This window comes from Plecotus auritus (genome assembly GCF_963455305.1).
Source record: "Plecotus auritus genome assembly, chromosome: 3".
In the NCBI taxonomy this organism is placed as follows: domain Eukaryota; kingdom Metazoa; phylum Chordata; class Mammalia; order Chiroptera; family Vespertilionidae; genus Plecotus; species Plecotus auritus.
This window is the reverse complement of record NC_137772.1, coordinates 93,459,590-93,482,379: the sequence shown is the minus strand read 5'-3', so window position 1 is coordinate 93,482,379 and position 22,790 is coordinate 93,459,590. Positions and strand designations below refer to the sequence as shown.

Sequence of the window (22,790 nt, the reverse complement as noted above, 5' to 3'; positions counted from 1 at the left end):
GGACACAAGAAGTACCTCCTTTTTTTCCCCCCCTAAATCAAAGTAGGAAACCCGCGTTGTCTAATTTGAGGGGGAAATTTTATCAGATTCGAGAACCTAGCCGATAAAAGACTAATATTTTGTGATTAACTTTAGCAGTTTTGACATGCATGAAAAGAAAGCAAAGATACTCACCTTATTGCCTTGAGTTTGGTTTTCAATTATTCAAGGTTAACTGATGGCCCAACAGAGTCAACAGTACCATGTGTTTTGTTGCAGGAATACTAAAGAAAACAGCAGTAAAATAATTAAATATTTTATTTTAAAAATTTGCTTTTAAAAAAATATATATTTTATTGATTTTTTTACAGAGAGGAAGTGAGAGGGAGAGAGAGTTAGAAACATCGATGAGAGGGAAACATCTATCAGCTGCCTCCTGCACACCTCCCACTGGGGATGTGCCCACAACCAAGGTACATGCCCTTGACCGGAATCGAACCTGGGATCCTTGAGTCCACAGGCCGACGCTCTATCCACTGAGCCAAACCGGTCAGGGCAAAATTTGCTTTTTAATTTGAGTTTTATAAAACATAAATTGCTGCCGAAACCGGTTTGGCTCAGTGGATAGAGCGTTGGTTGCGGGCACATCTCCAGTGGGAGGCGTGCAGGAGGCAGCTGATGGATGTTTCTGGCTCTCTATCCCTCTCCCTTCCTCTCTGTGAAATATCAATAAAATATATTTTTAAAAAAAACCACATAAATTGCAAGGGTTTCAGTATCAATAATTTAATTTCTTATTTTTATTTTTTTTTTTACTTACTGATTTTACAGAGAGGGAGGGAGGGAAACCCATTTGTTACACTTATGCATTCATTCGTTGATTCTTTTTTTAATTTTTATTATTTAAATTTTTTATTTCAGAGAAGGGAGAGGGAGAGAGAGGTAGAAACATCAATGATGAAAGAGAATCATTAATTGGCTGCCTCCTGTATACCCCCCACTGGGGATCGACCCCCCCCCCCTCCCCGCAACCCCTGGCATGTGCCCTTCACCAGAATTGAACCCAGAACCTTGAGTCCAGAGGCTGACACTCTATCCACTGAGCCAAACCGGCAAAGGCTGTTGATTTTTTTAAATTTTATTTTAGAGAAAGGGGGAAGGGAGAGAAACATCAATTTGTTGTTCCACTTATTTATGACTTCATTGGTTGACTCTTGTATGTGCTATAACCAGGGATCAAACCCTCAACCTTGGCATATTGGACTGTGCTCTAACCAACTGAATTACCCTGCTAAGGCCTCAAGTATCAATAATTTAGTGTTGAATTGAAGCCTAAGGTACGTTAGAAATCTGTTAACGTAAGAAAACATTCAAACTTGTAAAGAAATTTTGTGAGTTTATTTAAGCCAAACTGTCAACAATTGTCAGGAAGCAAAATCTCAATGTATTGGGAGAATGCTCTAGAGCAGTGGTTCTCAACCTTTCTAATGCCGCGACCCTTTAATACAGTTCCTCATGTTGTTTGTGGTGACCCCCTACCATGAAATTATTTTCGTTTCTACTTCATAACTGTAATTTTGCTACTGTTATGAATCGTGATGTAAACATCTGTGTTTTCCGATGGTCTTAGAAGAAATGGGCTTAGGAAACAAGTTATAGAGGCAAAGGAAGGGCCCTTGAAGCTTAGGAGTGAGGAAGCTGGTAAAGAGCCTGGGGTGGGGAGTGCGGAGGGAAAGGTGAGGGCATGCTCCCTGGAAGGAGAGCTCACTGGGTCCTCTGACCTAAGGGTTTTAAGGGTGGAGATTTTAGGGGAGGTCCCAGGGGAAGATCACAATAGAATATTCAGCAGCTTTCCAGGTGTGTCCTTTCAGGGTCTAAGTCTCCACTGATTGGTTGGTACCTGGGCAGGGGGTCATGATCCAATGCAGCTGGTCCTGAGGTCATCCATGGGATTGCTGGTCTGGTTTTGTTACTTTTCTGGCCCTGAAGTTGAAATACAACTGAGGCCTTGATGTTCTCTCTTGGGAGGAAAGGTTAGGGGGTCCAAACTGCAGGACAAAAGATATTCTAAGGGAGGAAAATCCACCCTGGGAGCAAGGTCTCACCCTACAAATTGTCCTTTCCTAGGCACCTAGGGCTTCCCACCCTGGTGACCTTCTGTACCTGCCCCATTGTCCTTGCTCTACTCATGTCTGTCTAACTGCCTAACACAATAGGAGTAGGATTTTTGTTCTCTATCTTAATGTTCATAAAGTTTTTTTGGTATATGTTTTAAGTAACAATTCCATCATTTTTTTAAATCCACTCCTCATGATGCTTTTTTATTGATTTTAGAGAGCGAGTCAGAGAGAGAAACATCAATGTGAGAGAGAAACAGTGATCAGTTGACTCCTGTATGCACCCCGACTGGGGATGGAACCACATCCTGGGTTTGTGCCCTGACCAGGAACTGAACCTACAACCCTTCAGTGCACCAGACTATGCTCCGACCAACTGAACCACACTGGCCAGGGACAATTCCATCATTTCTGTTATGATTTCATGAATTTTTGATGGTTTTGGTAGGTTTCTGTACTTGTATTTGGGAAGAGAAGGTTGGTACCTTGTGGCCTATTATTAAAACTTGCAGACCTAGGGACTACTTTGTACTTACACTATCTCTCTGTAAAAATTAATGGAAACATATTCTTGGATGAGGATTAAAAAAACAAACACCCTTATTATATGACCTAGTAAAATTCTTCTCCTAGGTTGAATTTTATCAGCAAAATTGGAGAGTGCCATTAGCTTTCCTTGCCTTCTAGCAATGGCATTATCAGTTTTTCTTTTTATTATATGAGATATATAGTGGCATCACATTATGATTCAATTTGCATTTGAAATCATAATGAGATGCCACTATTAAAATATATTTTTATTGCCGAAACCGGTTTGGCTCAGTGGATAGAGCGTCGGTCTGCGGACTGAAGGGTCCCGAGTTCGGTTCCGGTCGGGGGCACGTGCCTTGGTTGCGGGCACATCCCCAGTGGGAGGTGTGCAGGAGGTGGCTGATCGATGTTTCTCTCTCATCGATGTTTCTGGCTCTCTGTCCCTCTCCCTTCCTCTCTGTAAAATATCAATGAAATATATTTAAAAAAAAATAAATAAAAATATATATTTTTATTGATTTCAGAGAGGAAGGGAGAGGGAATTAGAAACATCAGTGATGAGAGAGAATCATTGATTGGCTGCTTCTTGAATGCCCCACACTGGGGATTGAGCCCACAACCTGGGGACTTGCCCTGACTGGGAGTCAAACAATGACCTCCTGTTTCATAGGTTGATGCTCAACCACTGAGCTATGCTGGCCCAGTGATGCTGCTACTATTACATGCTTTTCTCATGAAATGTGAAATGAAAACCTGTTATAAATAAGGTGAGCCCCCCAAACCAGGGGTCCTTGTAGAACACAAAGCATACTCGGGAGCGAGGCAGCAAGGCAAATACCTTTACTTCTGCAGAAGGGTAGGTACCAACACAGAGTCTGGCAGCACATACACTGAGCAGGCAGTCTGCTGGGATTTTATACCTGATGCACCTGATCTGTTCCTTACTCTTGATTGGAGCTTAGGCTCACAGTTTTGCGCCATTGGCTAAATGAGAAAGGGAGGGGTTGACCTTTGTTGTTTCAAAATGGCAGTTGCCAAGTCACATGGGCCAAAATGGCAGCTGCCTATACTCCCTTTTTTGACAGAAAAGGTTATTTGTTTATTCTCAAAAACGTATAATCACTTCTCTGCAAATGTTCATAGCTGTTGTATTTGTAATCACCAAAAACTGGAAACAACCCAAATGTTTCTCAACTGAAGAATGGAATTTTAAAAATTCAATATGTCCATACATAACACAGAATAAATCTCTCAGTCCAGGATAACACAAATATTTGGGAAAATAGACTCTGATGTAACTATATACTAAGTTAAAAAAAAAAAAAAAAACTTCAAAATGAGCCATCATATAAGGAAAACACACCAAAAAAAAATGTGACCATAAAACAGATAATGGTAATATATTTTATTTATTTTTTAATTTATTTTATTAAATCTTTATTGTTCAGATTATTACAGTTGTTCCTCTTTTTTCCCCCCATAGCTCCCCTCCACCCGGGTCCCACCCCACCCCATGCCCTTATCTCCTCCCCCTCACTGTCCTCATCCATAGGTGTATGATTTTTGTCCAGTCTGTTTCCACATCCCCCACACCCCTTTCCCCCCAAGGATTGTCAGTCCACTCCCTTTCTATGCCCCTGATTCTGTTATATTCACCAGATTATTCTGTTCATCAGATTTTTTATTCACTTGATTTTTAGATTCACTTGTTGATAGATATGTATTTGTTGTTCATAATTTTTATATTTACCTTTTTCTTCTTCCTCTTCTTAAAGAATACCTTTCAGCATTTCATATAATTCTGGTTTGGCAGTGATGAACTCCTTTAGCTTTTTCTTATCTGTGAAGCTCTTTATCTGCCCTTCAATTCTGAATAATAGCTTTGCTGGGTAGAGTAATCTTCGTTGTAGGTTCTTGCTATTCATCACTTTGAATATTTCTTGCCACTCCCTTCTGGCCTGCATAGTTTCTGTTGAGAAATCAGCTGACAGTCATATGGGTGCTCCCTTGTAGGTAACTAACTGCTTTTCTCTTTTTTTTTATTTTTTATTTTTTTAAATAAATCTTTATTGTTCAGATTATTACAGGTGTTCCTCTTTTTTTTCTCCCATAGCTCCCCTCCACCTGATTCCCCACCCAACCCCACCCCATGCCCTTACCCCCTGCCACTGTCTTCATCCATAGGTGTAAGATTTTTGTCCAATCTCTTCCCGCACCCCTCACACCCCCTTCCCCCTGAGAATTGTCAGTCCACTGCCTTTCTATGCCCCTGATTTTCTTATATTCACCAGTCCATTCTGTTCTTCAGATTTTTTATTCACTTGATTTTTAGATTCACTTGTTGGTAGGTATGTATTTGATGTCATTTTGTTGTTCATAATTTTTATCTTTACCTTTTTCTTCTTCTTCTTCTTCTTAAAGAATACCCTTCAGCATTTCATGTAATCCTGGTTTGGTGGTGATGAACTCCTTTAGCATTTTCTTGTCTGTGAAGCTCTTTATCTGACCTTCAATTCCGAATGATAGCTTTGCTGGGTAGAGTAATCTTGGTTGTTGGTTCTTGCTGTTCATCACTTTGAATATTTCTTGCCACTCCCTTCTGGGCTGCATAGTTTCTGCCGAGAAATCAGCTGACAGTCATATGGGTGCTCCCTTGTAGGTAACTAACCTTTTTTCTCTTGCTGCTTTTAATATTCTCTCTTTGTCTTTTGCCCTTGGCATTTTAATTATAATGTGTCTTGGTGTGGTCCTCTTTGGATTCCTTTTGGTTGGGGTTCTGTGCGCTTCCTGGACTTGTAAGTCTATTTCTTTCACCAGGTGGGGGAAGTTTTCTGTCATTATTTCTTCAAATAGGTTTTTAGTATCTTGCTCTCTCTCTTCTTCTGGCACCCCCATAATTTGGATGTTGGTACGCTTGAAGTTGTCCCAGAGGCTTCTCTTCAAATTTTTGGATTCTTTTTTCTTTTTGCTTTTCCAGTTGGGTGTTTATTGCTTCTTCGTATTTCAAACTTTGACTTGATTCTTGCAGTCCTCTAGTCTGCTGTTGGATCTCTATATATTATTCTTTATTTCAGTCAGTGTATGCTTAATTTCTAGTTGGTCCTTTTTCATATCCTCAAGGGTCTCACTAAATTTATCATCCTTTTCTAGAAAATTCTTGAAAAACCTTATAACCATGGTTTTGAACTCTATATCCAGTCGTTTGCTTTCCTCCATTTCTTTCATTTATGACCTGTTTCTTTGTCTCCGCATTTTGGCTGCTTCCCTGTGTTGATAGAGTGGCTTTGTGTGCTAGGTGTCCTATAGGGCCTGGTGGTTCAGCCTCCCCAGTTACCTGAGGTGGACACTCTTGGTGCAACCCTTTGTGGACTGTGTGCACAGTCTTGTTGTAGTTAAGCCTTGATTGTTGTTGGTAACACTGGGAGGAATTGACCTCCAGGCCAGTTGGCTGTGAGGATCAGCTGTGTCTATGCTGGGAGAACTGTGCTGGAGACACCCTTATGAGGCAAGACTTGCTTCAGTGGGGCTTTGGTGCTCACTGAGTCTGCCCCCTGAGTGTGTCCCTTATGGATCTGAGGAGTTGTAATCTGATGGTCCTACTCTGACCCCTGGGTACACTAGCTCTTGGATCTCCAAGGAGGTGCTAATTTAGCCTCTGCCTGAGACCACCCAGCAGGAGCTATGGAGAGATCTGCAGATTCCTCTTCTTTGTTTGGGTTTTGGAGGTGCCCAGATGAGGCCCAGCTGTGAAGCTGTGCAAGCTGCTGTGGGGCCTTGGGCCTTCTTTTGGAAGTTCTGGGTCTCTCTGACTCAGCTGCAGTTTGTTAGGTAAGTTTAGATTTCAAAGGACCAGGCCATTCATATGCAAAAGCCTCTGCACATAGCTTGGGTGGAGCGGAGTCTCAGGGCAGAGCAAACAGCAATGGCTTCCTGTCAGCCCTACTCTAAGAGGCCCTCGGGTCTTAGTGTCCCTCAGTAATTGCTGCAAGCACCTCTGAGAGAAAGCCACCCTCGAGTTCCGCCTGCTGCCAGACAGTCCAGTTTCTCCCTGTATGAGTCTGGGTCCCCAGAGTCTCGCCCAGAACTGGAGTTCAGAGCAGTCGGGAGCTTGTGTCTCCCTGAGGATTGAAAAAGACAGCCGTGTACTCAGTTGCCAGCCCTCTCCGCACGTGTACGTGCCTCCGTACCTCTGCACTTTACTTCCGCACCTCTGCACTTTACTTCCGCAGCTCCTCTGAGTCTCAGTGTGCTTTTCTCTTCCCTTCTAGTTGTAGAATTTCCACTTAGCCAGCCTTCTTGTGGTTCTGGATGATGTCCATTTTGTCTTTTAGTTGTAGTTTTGAAGTGGTTGTGTGAGGCAGCAAGTTCAGGTGTTTACCTATGCTGCTGTCTCCTCCGAAAATGGTAATATATTTTAAAATAAGCCAAGAGAAATTAAGGATAAGATTAAACCTTTGAAAAACCATACAAATCATAAATTAAAGGAGCTCAGAAATGAGATGACTAACCATAGAAGGATTGTGAAATGAGAGCTGTCAAATGAAGAAAGAATTAGTAAAAAGTGATGATGGAATTAGAAAGAAAACACAGTAAGAGAAATGGAGAGTTGAAAGAAGAAAAACAGATTAAAGATTTTTTTTTTACAGGAGTAAAGAAAAAGTGACAAGACAGGCAAAGAGAACCAAAATATATGTATTAGTTACGCAAATATAAATCAAAGCACAATGGTGATGGTTACATAACATTGTGAATATACTTAATGCCCAAGGATTGCATACTTAAATACACTTAAAAGGATAAATTTTCTGTTATCACAATAAAAAATGTAAGCAAATCCTGGGCAGTGTTGTATAGTTGGTTGAATGTCCTGTGCACCTAAGGTTGCCCATTTGATTCTAAGTCAGGGCCAATGCCTTGTGGGATCGGTCCCCAGTAGGGGGCATGCAAGAGGTAGCCAATCTCGATACTTCTCTCACATTGATGTTTGTCTTCCTTCTCTCTCTAAAAATCAATAAACTATTCTTTAAAAAAATTATTAAAAAAATGAAAAAGTAATGGAACAGAACAGCTATTAGAATTATAATTCAAGAACACTTGATGTTAGAGAATGTTTAAATCTGTATATGTTGAAAGACACTGTGAATCTGGAAAATTCAACCCAGAACAGTTAACGCTGAGATGTATTTTTTTTAAATATTTTTTTTTACTGATTTTAGAGAGGAAGGGAGAGGGAGATAGAAACATCAATGATTAGAGAGAATAATTGATCGGCTTCCTCCTGCACACCTCCCACTGGGGATCAAGCTGCAAACCGAGCATGTGCCCTGACTGGAATCGAACCCGGGACCCTCCAGTCCACAGGCTGACGCTCTATGCATGGAGCCACACCAGCCAGGGCTGAGATGTATTTTTATACAATGCTTTTTAGAAACACAAAAATACCTTTTTGTATCCAGGGAAAAAAGATCAATTCAACTGGAAAAGAAAATCAGATTGGATTAGATTTTTAGCACTAACTCATTTTATGCCAGATAATAAAGCAATATTTTAAAAATATCCAAGGAAATATTTCCTATTTCAACTATCTTTCAAGAATTCAGGACATCGCCTGATTGGCATGGCTCAGTAATGGAGTGTTGACCTATGAACCAAAAGGTCAAGGTTCGATTCCCAGTCAGGGCACATGCTCAGGTTGTGGGCTTGATCCCCAATGGGGTGGCGTGCAGGAGGCAGCCAGTGAATGATTCTCTGTCATCATTGATTTTTCTATCTCTCTTTCCCTTTCTCTCTGAAATCACTAAAAAGATTTTTAAAAATTCAGGGTGTCAACAAACATTTATAAACATGAGAAAATTCAAGCAATATTGTTCCTATGAATTCTTCCTGAAGAATATACTGGAGAACATATTTCAGACAACCAAGAAATGATTTCAGAATCTTCAACATTAGGAAAAGTGGTGATCATTGAATATATTTCTCATAGCACTAAGATTAAAGATGGAAATAATGATGATAGAAGATATGTAAATGTTATATAGTCTAACAAGATAGAAATACTATAACCTAAACAAAAAAATGGGAGTGGAAGGGAGAGTAAATGAAAAGTAGAGTATGGTGGTGATTTTCCTCAAGAATTATTTGTGAGGGAAAGGATAGCACTTGAAGCTGATTGATGGAAACTTAAACATACTTTAAGTATACACACACTGAGTGGCAAGATTATTATGATCTCTGAACGCATAATCTGCCCACTCAGTGTGTGTGTGTGTGTGTGTGTGTGTGTGTGTGTGTGTGTGTATATATATATATGTATTTTAGAGGCCAGGTGCATGAATTTGTGCATGGGTGGGGTCCGGCCAGCCTGGCCAGGGGGAGGGGACATGGGCGGTTGGCCGCCTGCCTGCTGGTTGAACTCCTGGTTGAGGGGACAATTTGCATATTAGCCTTTTATTATATAGGATATACACTGAGTGGCCAGATTATTATGCATTCAGAGATCATAATAATCTGGCCACTCAGTGTACTTTGAGATATAAGATAAAACACTAATAAAAATTGTACCAGTGATCAAAAGTAGATGGTAGAAGAGAAAGAAAGTTAGAGAAAGTTACTAATTTTGTTACTGCTAATAGCAGGGAACTAATGCTATCTTAAGAGGGGGAGGGAATGAACAGTATTACATAAAGATGTCACTATAGAATTAACCCCAAGAACAAAATACACAACTAAACACTAAAAGAAACCTCCCCTAAAAAGAGCAAATAAAACAGACCACATAGTGATATATACACATTCTCTATACTTATTTGTGTGTACACAGACAAAAATTAATAGGACATGAAACATCACAATACCAAGAATACCAGGTTAATAAACATAAATGGGCTCAACATAATGATTGCTGTATACAGAAGACACAGCTGTATAAAGTATAAATAATAAAGTGAATTAATAATTTTAATAAAGGGAAGGGTAAAGATATATCAGGTAAATGCAACTTTTTAAAAATCAGAGTTCATCATCTTGGTATCAGACAAAGGCAGAATTTAGCTCAAAAAGTTGAATATTTTATAGCTTAAGGGCTACATTCACAATGAATTTTTTTCTTTTTTTTTCTATATTGATTAAGGTATTATATACGTGCCTTATCCCCCCATTGCCCCTCCACCCACCCCCTACTCATGCCTTCACCCCCCTGTTATCTGTGTCCATTGGTTAGGCTTATATGCATGCATAACAAGTCCTTTGGTTGCTCTCTCCCCCTTACCCCCAACCTCCCCTACCTTCCCTCTGAGGTTTGAGGGTCTGATCGATGCTTTCCCTGTCTCTGGATCTGTTTTTGTTCATCAGTTTATGTTCATTATAATCCACAAATGAGTGAGATCATATGATATTTATCTTTCTCTGACTGGCTTATTTCGCTTAGCATAATGCTCTCCGGTTCAATCCATGCTGTTGCAAATGAATTCTTCCTGAAGAATATACTGGAGAACGCTGCAGTAAAAAAGAGAACTTCCTCTCTTTTTTACTGCAGCGTAGTATTCCATTGTGTAGATGTACCACAGTTTTTTAATCCACTCATCTGCTGATGGGCACTTAGGCTGTTTCCAAATCTTAGCTATGGTAAATTGTGCTGCTATGAACATAGGGGTGCATATATCCTTCTTGATTGGTGTTTCTAGTTTATTGGGATATATTCCTAGAAGTGGGATCACTGGGTCAAATGGCAGTTCCATTTTTAGTTTTTGAAGAAACTCCATACTGTTCTCCACAGTGGCTGAACCAGTCTGCATTCCCACCAGCAGTGCACAGGGTTCCTTTTTCTCCGCATCCTCGCCAACACTTGTCCTCCGTTGATTTGCTGATGATAGCCATTCTGACAGGTGTGAGATGGTACCACATTGTCATTTTGATTTGCATCTCTCAGATAATTAGTGACTTTGAACATGTTTTCATATGTCTCTTGGCCTTCCTTTTGTCTTCTTTAGAAAAGTATCTATTTAGGTCCTTTGCCCATTTTTTGATTGGGTTGTTTAGCTTCCTTTAAGTTGTATGAGTTCCCTATAAATGTTGCAGATTAAACCCTAATTGGTGATAACATTAGCAAATATGTTCTCCCATGCAGTCGGCTTTCTTACTGTTTTGTTGATGGTTTCTTTTGCTGTACAAAATCTTTTTATTTTGATGTAGTCCCATTTGTTTATTTTCTCTTTAGTTTCCAATACCCTAGGAGCTGTATCGGTGAAGAAATTCCTTCGGCAAATGTCTGAGATTTTGTTGCCTTTGGATTCCTCTAGTATTTTTATGGTTTCCCGTTTTACATTTAAGTCCTTTATCCATTTTGAGTTTATTTTTGTGTATGGTGTAAGTTGGTGGTCTAGTTTCATTTTTTTGCATCTTATCTGTCCAATTTTCCCAACACCATTTATTGAAGAGATTGTCTTGACTATGTCTGTTCTTGTGCCAGTACCAGGCAGTTTTAAGAACAGTGGCTTTGTAATACAGCTTGATATCTGGTATTGAGATCCCACCTACTTTGTTCTTTTTTCTCAGGATTGCTGTGGCTACTCGGGGTCTTTTTTTATTCCAGATGAATTTTTGGAGAGTTTGTTCTAGGTCTGTGAAATATGCTGTTGATATTTTTTTAAAATAAATCTTTATTCAGATTATTACAATTGTTTCTCCTTTTTCCCCCCATAGCTCCCCTCCACCCAGTTCCCACCCCACCTTCTGCCCTTACCTCCCCCCCACTGTCCTCATCCATAGGTGTATGATTTTTGTCCAGTCTCTTCCTGAACCCCCCCATGCTCCTTTCCCCCTGAGAATTATCAGTCCACTCCCTTTCTATGCCCCTGATTCTGTTATATTCACCAGATTATTCTGTTCCTCAGGTTTTTAATTCACTTGATTTTTAGGTTCACTTGTTGATAGATATGTATTTGTTGTTCATAATTTTTATCTTTACTTTTTTTCTTCTTCCTCTTCTTTAAGAATACCTTTCAGCATTTCATATAATACTGGTTTGGTGGTGATGAACTCCTTTAGCTTTTTCTTATCTGTGAAGCTTTTTATCTGCCCTTCAATTCTGAATGATAGCTTTGCTGGGTAGAGTAATCTTAGTTGTAGGTTCTTGGTATTCATCACATTGAAAATTTCTTGCCACTCCCTTCTGGCCTGCATAGTTTCTGTTGAGAAATCAGCTGACAATCGTATGGGTACTCCCTTGTAGGTAATTAACTGTTTTTCTCTTGCTGCTTTTAATATTCTCTCTTTGTCTTTTGCTCTTGGCATTTTAATTATGATGTGTTTTGGTGTGGTCCTCTTTGGATTCCTTTTGTTTGGGGTTCTGTGCGCTTCCTGGACTTGTAAGTCTATTTCTTTCACCAGGTGGGGGAAGTTTTCTGTCATTATTTCTTCAAATAGGTTTTCAGTATCTTGCTCTCTCTCTTCTTCTGGCACCCCCATAATACTGATGTTGGTACGCTTGAAGTTGTCCCAGAGGCTTCTTACACTATCTTCAACTTTTGGGATTTTTTTTTCTTTTTCCTTTTTCGGTTGAGTGTTTTTTGCTTCTTTGTATTTCAATTCTTTGACTTGATTCTTGTGTTCCTCTAGTCTGTTGTTGGGTCTCTGTATAATATTTTTTATTTCAGTCAGTGTATGTTTAATTTCTAGTTGGTCCTTTTTCATATCTTCGAGGGTCTCGTTACATTTATCGGCCTTTTATAGGATATTCTTGAAAAGCCTTATAACCGTGGTTTTGAATTCTATATCCAGTTTTTTGTTTTCCTCCATTTCTTTCGTTTGTGATCTGTTTCGTTGACGCCGCATTTTCACTGCTTCCCTGAGTTGGTAGGGTAGATTTGTGTGCTAGGTTTCCTATATGGCCCAGTGGGTCTGCCTCCCCAGTTAACCTGAGGTGGACACTCTTGGTGCAACCCTTTGTGGACTGTGTGTACAGCCTTGTTGTAGTGAAGTCTTGATTGTTGTTGGTATCACTGGGAGGAATTGACCTCCAGGCCAGTTGGCTGTAAGGATCAGCTGTGTCTACGCTGGGAGAAGTTCGGTGCTGGAGACAGCCTTATAGGATTAGACTTGCCAAATTGCAATAGCCTCTGTGCTCAGCTTGGATGGGGTGGAGTGTCAGGGCGGAGCAGACAGTCTTGGCTTCCAGTCAGCCTTGCCCTTGCGCGCGTGCGTGCCTGCAGACCTCTGCCTTCCCCGGCTTCTGACTCCCTTCCACTAGGGAAAGCCTGTGGCAACCTCCGCAGGCTTTGTGCGCACTGGCATGTGCGTGCCTGCAGACCTCTGCCTTCCCCGGCTCCTGACTCTCCACCCGAGAGTCCAGATTCCCCCCCTTAAGAGCGCGGGTCCCCAGGGGCTCACCTGGAACTGGGGTTCAGTGCAGTCAGAATTGGGGTTCAGTGCAGTCGGGGGCTTCCTTCCCCCTTCCGCCAGAGAAAGTCAGCCAGGCTCTCAGCCGCCCTTCCCTCTGCGCGCACAAAGACCCTTTGCCATACCTCCAATTATCTGTGAGCTTTTCTCGTTCCTTCTAGTTGTAGAATTTTCACTCAGCCAGCTTTCCTGTGGTTCTGGATGGTGTCTGTTCTGTCTTTTATTTGTAGTTTTGAAATTGTTGTGCGAGGCAGCAGTTTAGGTGCTTACCTATGCCGTCATCTTGGTTTCTCCTGCTGTTGATATTTTAATGGGGAGTGCATTGAATCTTATTGTTGATTCTACCAGTCCATGAACATGGTATGTTCTTCCATCTGTTTATGTCTTCCTCTGTTTCTTTTTTCAGTGTCCTATAGTTTTCCACATACAGGTCTTTTACCACCTTAGTTAGGTTTATTCCTAGGTATCTTAATTTTTTTGGTGTAATAGTAAATGGGATTGCTTTTTTAGACTCTCTTTCTGTAAGTTCACTCTTGGTGTATAGAAATGCCATAGATTTCTTGGCATTAATTTTGTATCCTGCTATATTGCCGAATTCATTTATTAATTCTACTAATTTTTTGATGGCGTCTTTACAGTTTTCTATGTACAGTATCATGTCATCTGCGAATAAAGATAGTTTTACTTCTTCTTTTCCAATTTGGATGCCTTTTATTTCTTCTTTTTGTCTGATTGCAATGGCTATACTTCCAGCACTATGTTGAACAGGAGTGGTGAGAGTGGGCATCCCTGTCTTGTTCCTGTTCTTAGGGGAAATGGTTTTAGTTTTTGCCCATTGAGTATGATGTTGGTGTGGGTTTGTCATATATGGCTTTTATTATGTTGAGGTATGATCCTTTTATTACCACCTTGTTGAGAGTTTTTATCAAGAAAGGGTGCTGGATTTTGTCAAATGCTTTTTCTACATCAATTGATATGACTCAGTGATTTTTATCTCTTAATTTGTTTAAGTGATGTATCACGTTTATTGATTTGTGGATATTGTACCATCCTTGCATCCCCGGGATAAATCCTGCTTGGTCATGGTGTATGATCTTTCTGATGTAATGCTGGATCGGATTTGCTAGAATTTTGTTGAGGATTTTGGCATCTATGTTCATGAGGAATATTGGCCTGTAGTTCTCTTTTATTGTGTTGTCTTTATCTGGTTTTGGTACTGGGGTAATGCTGGCTTCATTGAATGAGCTTGGAAGTGTTCCTTCCTCTTGAATTTTTTGGAATAGTCTTAGGAGGATAGGTTTTAGTTCTTCCTTGAATGTTTGGTAAAACTCCCCTGTGAAGCTGTCTGGCCCTGGACTTTTGTTTGCTGGAAGCTTTTTGATGACTGCTTCAATTTCTTCCATAGCTATTGGCCTATTGAGATTTTTAGATTCTTCCTGATTGAGTTTTGGAAGGTTGTATATTTCTAGGAATATATCCATTTCCTCCATGTTGTCTAGTTTGTTGGAATAGAGTCGTTCACAGTATTTTTTTTTAACAATCCTTTATAATTCTGTGGGGTCTGTTGTTATTTTGCCTCTTTCATTTCTGATTTTGTTTATTTGGGTCCTCTCTCTTTGCTTCTTGGTGAGCCTGGCTAGAGGTTCATCAATCTTTTTTATACTTTCAAAGAACCAGCTCTTGGTTTCATTGATCTTTTGTATTTTTTTGTTTGTTTGTTTCTATGTCATTAATTTCTGCTCTGATCTTTATTATCTCCTTCCTTCTGCTCACTCTGGGCTTTTCTTGTTCCTCTCTTTCTAATTCTTTAAGTTATAGAGTTAGATGATTTACTACCATTTTTTCTTGTTACTACCATTTTTTTCTTGTTTTTTGAGGTAGGCCTGTAGAGCTATAAACTTCTCTCTCAGGACTGCTTTCATTGTGTCCCATAAATTTTGGATTGTTGTATTTTCATTGTCATTAGAACCCAGGATATTTTTAATTTCTTCTTTGATCTCTTTGGTAACCCAATCATTGTTTAATAGCATGCTATTCAGCTTCCAAGTGTTTGAATTTTTTGGATTGTTTTTATTGTAGTTTATTTCTAATATTATGCCATTGTAGTCTGAGAAGATGCTTGATATGATTTCAATCTTCTTGAATTTGGAGAGACTTTGCCTGTGACCCAATATGTGATCTATTTTTGAAACTGGCCCATGTGCACTTGAGAAGAATGTGTATTTCGTGGCTTTGGGGTGAAATGTTCTGAAGATGTTAATTACGTCTTTTGATCTAGTGAGTCATTTAGGATTTCTGTTTCTTTGCTGATTTTTTGTCTAGAGGATTTATCCAGTGATGTCAGTGGTATATTAAAGTCCCCTACTATGATTGTATTGTTGTTGATCTCTACCTTGATATCTTCCAGGAGTTTTTTTATGTATTTGGGTGCTCCTGCATTGGGTGTATATGTTTATCTTGGTTATATCCTCTTGTGGTATCAATCCCTTTGGTATTATGATGTGGCCTTCCTTATCTCTTATATGGCCTTCTCATTGAGGTCTATTATGTCAGTTATAAGTATTACTACCCCACCTTTTTTTTTCATTTCCATTTGCCTAAAAGTTATTTTTTCATCCCTTCACTCTCAGTCTGTGTGAGTCCCTTGTTCTGAGGTGGTTCTCTTGTAGACAGCATATATATGGATCATGTTTTTTTATCCATTCATCCACTCGATGTCTTTTTTTTTTAAATATATTTTATTGATTTTTTACAGAGAGGAAGGGAGAGGGATAGAGAGTTAGAAACATTGATTAGAGAGAAACATCCATCAGCTGCCTCCTGCACACCCCCTACTGGGGACGTGCCCGCAACCAAGGTACATGCCCTTGACCGGAATCGAACCTGGGACCTTTCAGTCCGCAGGCTGACGCTCTATCCATTGAGCCAAACCGGTTTTGGCCACTCGATGTCTTTTGTTTGGAGCATTTAGTCCATTCGCGGTTAAAGTTATTATTGATAGGTACTTGTTTGTAGCCATTTTTATTTTTTTTGCTTGTGTTCCTTCTTAACTTTTTATTTATTCTTTTTACACCAGACACTTTAGCATTTCTTGCATTGCTGGCTTGGTAGTGGTAAACAACCTTAGGCTTTTTTCATCTGTGAAGTTCCTTATTTCCCCTTCAATTTTGAATGATAGCCTTGCTGGATAGAGTATTCTCGGATTCAGTCCCTGTCTTTCAATCACTTTGTAAATTTCCTTCCATTCTTTTCTGGCCTGTTGTGTTTCTGTTGAAAATCATTTGATGATCCAATGGGAGATCCCTTGTACGTAATTTTCTGTCTCTCCCTTGCAGCCTTTAAGATTCTTTGTCCTGAACATTTGCCATTGTAACTATGATGTGTCTTTGTGTGGGTCTTTTTGGGTTCAGTGACTTGTGTGACTTTTTTCTTCCTCACATCAGGGAAGTTTCTGAAATTATTTCTTCAAATAGGTTTTCTAACCCTTGTTCCTCTTCCTGTTGTTCTGGCACCCCTATCATTCGTATGTTGCTTCGTTTCATGTTGTCCCATAACTCCCTTAGGCTTTCCTCCTCTCTTTTAATTTTTTTCTCCCATTGCAGTTCAGTTTGGGTGTGTTTTGCTTCCCTGTCTTCTAATTCGCTAATTTGGTCCTCCACTTTCCCTAGTCTACTGTTGAAACTTTCCATGGTGTTTTTTATTGTAGCTATGTCACTCTTCATTTCTTCTTTATTCTTACAGAAGTTGATTTTTTTATCCCTCCGGTTTATGAAGTGTATAACTCTTATTCTGAATTCTTTTTCTGACATATTGAATGCCTCTGTTTCTCTTAGCTGCTCTTCTGGCAATTCCTCCTTTTCTTTCCTTTGGGGGTTTCTTTGTCTACCCATTTTTGTTCTCACCAAAGGATCTAGATGTCGAATTGTGCAGGGGCTGCTTCTTGGGTGGCAGTGGCTTCTCAGGCAACGGTTGCTCCTCCGGCCATCGTGGCAGCTGCTGCTCCTCAGTTGGCAGCAGTTCCTCTGGTGTGTGCTGTTTGCTACATTGATGGCTCCTCTGGCTGGTGCGGGGAGGCTGCTCGCACAGCTGCTGCTCCTCGGACGTGGGTGGGCTGCTCATGAGGCTACTGCTCCTCGGACGGAGGCAAACTGCTCACGTAGTTGTTGCTCCTTGGATGGGGGCTAGCTGCGCGCAGCTGCTGCTCCTCAGATGGGGTGGGCCGCTCATTAGGCTGCTGCTCCTTGGATAGGGGCAGGTTGCTTGCAGGGCTGCTGCTCCTCGGACGGGGGTGAACTGCTCACGCAACTGCTGCTCCTTGGATTGGGCGGGCTGCTCGCACGGCTGCTGCTCCTTGGACGGGGGTTAGGCTGTTTGCGCGGCTGCTGCTCCTCGGGCGGGAGCGAGTTGCATGTGCAGATGCTGCACTTTGGACAGGGGCGGGTTGCTCACCTGGCTACTGCTTGTCGGACAGGTGCAAGCTGCATGTGGCTGCTGCTCCTCCGACGTGAGTGGGCTGCTCTCATGGCTGCTGCTCCTCGGATGGGGGAGGGCTGCTCGCATGGCTCATGCTCCTCGGATGGGTGCAGGGTGTGGGCTGTGTGCAGCTGCTGCTCCTCGGATGGGGGCAGGCTGTGCGGGGCTGCTGCTCCTCACTCGTGCGTGGGCTGCTCATGTGGCTGCTGTTCCTCGGGTGGGGGCTTGCTGCTCCTTGGATCAGGGTGGGCTGCATGAGGCTCTTCGGCCTGGGGCAGGCTGCTCGCAGGACTGCTGCTCCTCAGATAGTAGCGGGCTGCTATCATGTCTGCTGCTCATGTGTTCACAGTGCCCTGGGCTAATTCAGAGGAGAGAATGCTTCGGAACTCACAGGAGCCTATGCCCGGTGTGGTTGGAGTCTTGGTAACTGTGGGACCACAGCTGATGTAGCAGGTCCCTGGCAGGGGTGGCTGTAAAGTCCAAGGTGTTATCTGAGAGCACCCTGGGTGGAGGTGAGGCTGGGCTCCCAGTCACAGCAGCTTTCCCCTTCAAAAAGGCAAGGCCTCTCAGGATGAGCCGGCCTCTCCAGGACTGTTTGCAATAGTAGCAGAGGCTGCCTAGTTAGGCGAGCCCGGTCAGCCTGCCCCTAAAGGTCCTGCAGGATCTAACTGTGACTCACTCACACACACACACACCACATACGACCACACACTCCTCCTTTGCTCCCTCACTCACGCTCTCTCCCTCACTGCCACCTTCTTCCTGCCTGTGTAGTTGGGGTTGGAGTATTATTGTCCTGTTCATGGATGGAATCTCCTCTCTGGGTGTCTGGTTATGTGGCTCACTCTCTAGCACATTGGGTGGACAGGATAAAATTCACCTTGACAAGACATGACACAAAGGGAACAAAACATGAATGTACTCACAACACCGGTATAAGTGACCACCAGAGAAAAGAGAATTAGGGGAGAGAGCACAAACGACATCGAAGAGAGAAAGAATGGTATGAGAGAAAAGGAAGAAAAAGGAAAAAAAAAAATATATATATATATATATATATATATATATATATATATATATATATGCAGAGAAAATACCAGAGAACAAACAGGTAAACCAAAACAGGTAGACCAAAACAAACAACAAATACCCAGTAAAGAAGGTGGGGGAAGAATCTTATATACAGCAACTAAGGTTAAGAATTGGATGAATATGGGGAAGACCTCAGTTCAGTATAGAGGAAGTAGAAAGAGGATGAATGGGTAAGAAAAAAGCAAAAGTGAAGAAAATAATAATAATCATAAATTTACAAAAAAAATTGATTAAAAATGGGATAAAAAATAACAAAATAAAATAAATTAGAATGAGGGAAAAATAATGTGAAAAGAGATAGAAAATAAATGAAAAAGGGGAAATAAAAAAGATATCAAAATAATAATAAAATAATAATAAAAATGAAAAAGTGAAGTGTCGTTCTTTTGGCTGGCTTAAGATCCCAGTCTTCTGTACTGTCTGCGGTTTCTCAGTTTCCTGTTGCTGGGACTGAAGGCCTCTCTTTAGGCCAGTCCCTGTGGACTCTCAGGGACTGTTCAGATTTTTTTTAATCCTTTTTACCATTCAGGGTATATTCTGGGTGTAGCTCTATTGGTTGCCTGGAGACTGTAAAGAGGGGGGCTATCTCTTCAGGAGAAAATGGCTGCCCAGGTCCCATGCATCAGGTATGACTCAGTGCCAGACTCACTGCCACTTTTCCTGGACCCTCTTCTCTCCCCAGCCTCTACCCAGACTCCACAAGTCCGCACCTTCTCCTGCACCTCAGCCACGGGTGAGTGTCCATATCTAAAAGGTCCTAAGAACTAGGTTCAGCGAAGAAAAGCAAAGGCCACAAAGAGGGGAAAGAGCTTCACCTCTGCGAGCCCCTCTCCTGCCGGCACTGTGTGGTCTGGGCAGCCCTCCAGGCTGCCCTCTCTGGGCTCAGTCTTTCATCACTGTGGACCCAGATCTAGAATCCCCTGCCACCAGAGGTTCTGCGGACCTCCTTTCCACAGTCAGACGCTGTGCCTGTCCCAAGGGACACAGCTTGGTGCTGTGCTGTTTCCCTCTGACCCTCTGAGTTCAGAGGTCTGGCAGTTCTCTCCAGCCCAGGTCCTTGATTTTACCTTTCTCCAGGTGCCCTCTGCCCTTTCCAGCTGTGAATTGTCTCACCAGCTGTGTCTCCTTCACCAATTCGGGGTGGATGTTATTCGATTCAGCTGCTCATTCTATCTGCTCCGCGAAAAGGCTTGGGACACGTCTGTCCATTTTGTCCTCCCATGAATATTTTTTTGAAATGTCTATTTACCAAATGACATATCAACAGCTCTCATAAAATAAAAATTACAAGAGATGTATGCAGAAATAGAAACCTGCCAAGGGGACTTTAACACCTCTCTCAAAATAAGTCCAGTTAAATGGACAAAAATAATTAGTCATAGTACATAAACAATAATGTAGTTCTCACGTCCTATATAATAAAGAGGTAATATGCAAATTGACCATCACTCCAACACACAAGATGGCCACCCCCATGTAGACACAAGATGGCCACCACAAGATGGCCAGCAGGGGAGGGCGAGTTGTGGGCGATCAGGCCAGCCGGGGAGGGCAGTTGGGAGGGACCAGGCCTGAAATGGAGGGCAGTTGGGGGTGATCAGGCCTGCAGGGGAGGGCAGTTAGGGGGGACCTGGCTGGCAAAGGAGGGCAGTTGTGGGGGGACCAGGCCTGCAGGGGAGGACAGTTTGGGGGGACCTAGGCCTGCAGGGGAGGGCAGTTGGGGGAGACCAGCCCTGCAGGTGAGGGCAGTTGGGGGCAACCAGGCCAGCAGGGGAGGGCAGTTGGGGGTGACCAGGCCTGCAGGAGAGGACAGTTAGGGGCAACCAGGCCGGCAGGGGAGGGCAGTCGGACATCCCTTGAGGGGTTCCAGATTGGAGAGGGTGCAGGCTGGGCTGAGGGAAACACCCCCTCCCCCCGTGCAAGAATTTTGTGCACTGGATCTCTAGTATTTATATTAAAGATCCACAAATAGAGAATACATATTTTCAAGTGCACAGGGGACAGTTGTAAAAGTCAATTGCAGCCCTAGCCGGTTTGGCTCAGTGGTTGGAGCGTCGGCCTGCGGACTCGAGGTCCCAGGTTCGATTCTGGTCAAGGGCATGTACCTGGTTGCGGGCACATCCCCAGTAGGGGGTGTGCAAGAGGCAGCTGATCGATGTTTCTCTCTCATCGATGTTTCTAGCTCTCTGTCCCTCTCCTTTCCTCTCTGTAAAAAAATCAATAAAATATATTTAAAAAAAAAAGTCAATTGCATATCATACCACAATGAAAATCTCAGTTCCAATAACTAAAATATCAAACGAAAATCTGACTACATGCAATAAAACTAGAAAATGAATTTAAAATATAAAAATTGACTCCAGGTTTCTGTAGGATGATGACAACTGTCTAAATCCATACACTTTTGAAATACCATACAGATCTATAAATGAAGCAGATTAAACCACCACCACCCTTGCCTAACAATATCAAATTATGGGTATGTAGGGAAATAAACTGAAATGTAGCAGAGCAAGCTGTGGAACCTATGCTGAAGTGGCAAGTGAGGTTGAAATTGTTCAGAACAGGAGAGGTAAGCAGGAGCTAGGTTCAGTAGAATGCAGATTAACTCAAGAAAAAGAAAACTCAACCCTAAGATGGGAAATACCAAGAGGTTTGAGGGCTGTTAAACAAAAGGAACTTGAAAGTGCATGGGACCAAAGAGGCAGTTTCAGAAAGGCACTGCTTCTGGGAAAAGAAGATGACTTGGAAGAGGCAACATTTACCTAGAGGCTTGGTGGCAAAGAGAAAGAAGAGGTAGTAGGAATTGGAGAAACAAGATAGATCATCCTTTCTCTACCCCCACACCCAAAAGGAGTCATTGATTTAAAACACTGTACTTTTATATAGCAACACAAAGTGCTATTGAACTAAAAAGTCCACTAATTCTTCCAAATCCCTCACTCCTGTTTATGTACTACTGTTAACTGGTTTCAGAAAATAAAAACACTCAAAATGAACAGAAAATGGTAGACAATGTCCATGTAAAGTTCCTATAAGTAGGAAACATAAAATGAGAGTCAAAATATTTCAGTTGATGAAGTCTCCCCCAAAACATCCAACTACAGAGCTAAAGAAAACTACAGAACAATACTATTGAGCAGCAAAAAGAAGGATCTATTACCCTTTGAGACAGCATGGAGGGACCTGGAGATTATTATGCTAAGTGAAATAAGCCAGTCATAGAAAGATAAATATCATATGATCTCACTTATATATAGAATCTAATGAACAAAATAGGTCCAGAGACATGGATGCATGGAACTGAATGACAGATTATAGAGGGGAAGGTAGTGGAGGGAGCGGGGAATTTTAAAGAACATATGCATATATAAATAGCTGATGGACACAGATAATAGTGTAAGGTAGGCCTGGGGTGGGGTGGAGCCTGGGTGGAGGAGGACAAATTGGGGGGAAATAGGGGACATAATGCTAACAATAAATTTTTTAAAAATCATCTTTTAAAATGAGCCGAAACCAGTTTGGCTCAGTGGATAGAGCGTCGGCCTGCAGACTCAAGGGTCCCGGGTTCGATTCCGGTCAAGGGCATGTACCTTGGTTGCGGGCACATCCCTGGTGGGAGGTGTGCAGGAGGCAGCTGATCGATGTTTCTCTCTCATCGATGTTTCTAGCTCTCTATCCCTCTCCCTTCCTCTCTGTAAAATATCAATAAAATATATTTAAAAAAAATAAAAATAAAATGAGGCTAACATTCAAGGTACCTGAAGAAGAAGAAATTTGACTGAATATAAAGGGCATTGAGGAAATACATAAAGACAACCAGAAGAATGAAAATTAAATGAAGAAAGGTAAAAAGACAGAAAGTGATTGATATAGACCAGTGGTCGGCAAACTCATTAGTCAACAGAGCCAAACATCAACAGTACAACAACTGAAATTTCTTTTGAGAGCCGAAAACCGACTTCTGCGCATGGGCCACGAAGTTTCAATCGCACTGTATGTGCGCACCCGCACGTGGTATTTTGTGGAAGAGCCACACTCAAGGGGCCAAAGAGTCGCATGTGGCTCACGAGCCACAGTTTGCCAACCACTGATATAGACAATATGTAAAATTAAAGTTCCTAAGAAGAAAAACAATAGTAGCGCTAATCTTTAAACTTCAATCCATGAAAACATTCTGGAAGTAACAGAAGACTTACATCT

General features: G+C 41.8%; 1 protein-coding gene across 14 annotated transcripts in view; it reads left to right on the top strand.

The window, feature by feature from the left end:
* CAB39L (calcium binding protein 39 like) overlaps nucleotides 1–22,790 on the top strand; it is a 179,029-nt gene that overhangs the window by 890 nt on the left and 155,349 nt on the right. The gene's annotated exons all lie outside the window — the stretch shown is intronic.